Below are 293 nucleotides of genomic sequence, written 5' to 3' on the forward strand. Positions count from 1 at the left end.
TGTCAGGAGTGGGATTCGAACCCACGCCTCCACGGGAGACTGCAACCTGAACACAGTGCCTTAGACCACTAGGCCATCCTGACTGCTGACATTGACATGCTCCCTGGTGACACAAGAGTTTGCACCACCAGGGACTTCAGTACAGATCTGCTGTCCAAATCAGACATTGGGGCCCCTGGTGGGACTTCTGGCAAAGCCAGAGGGGACATTGGGATGTCATTTGAAAGCTAATTACCAGACTGAGGTGAGGGAGCAGTTCTTGGGGCTGTGTGGTGCTCTGTTGGGCATTTGTG

General features: G+C 53.9%; 1 non-coding gene across 1 annotated transcript; it reads right to left on the reverse strand.

Moving 5' to 3' along the window:
• TRNAL-CAG (transfer RNA leucine (anticodon CAG)) lies at nucleotides 1-83 on the reverse strand. The gene has a single exon. It is a non-coding gene; the product is annotated as a tRNA-Leu (tRNA).
• Nucleotides 84-293: the final 210 nt, after the last annotated feature.

This window comes from Dendrobates tinctorius, unplaced genomic scaffold (assembly GCF_039654945.1).
Source record: "Dendrobates tinctorius isolate UK_male_01 unplaced genomic scaffold, ASM3965494v1 ptg000366l, whole genome shotgun sequence".
Classification (NCBI taxonomy): domain Eukaryota; kingdom Metazoa; phylum Chordata; class Amphibia; order Anura; family Dendrobatidae; genus Dendrobates; species Dendrobates tinctorius.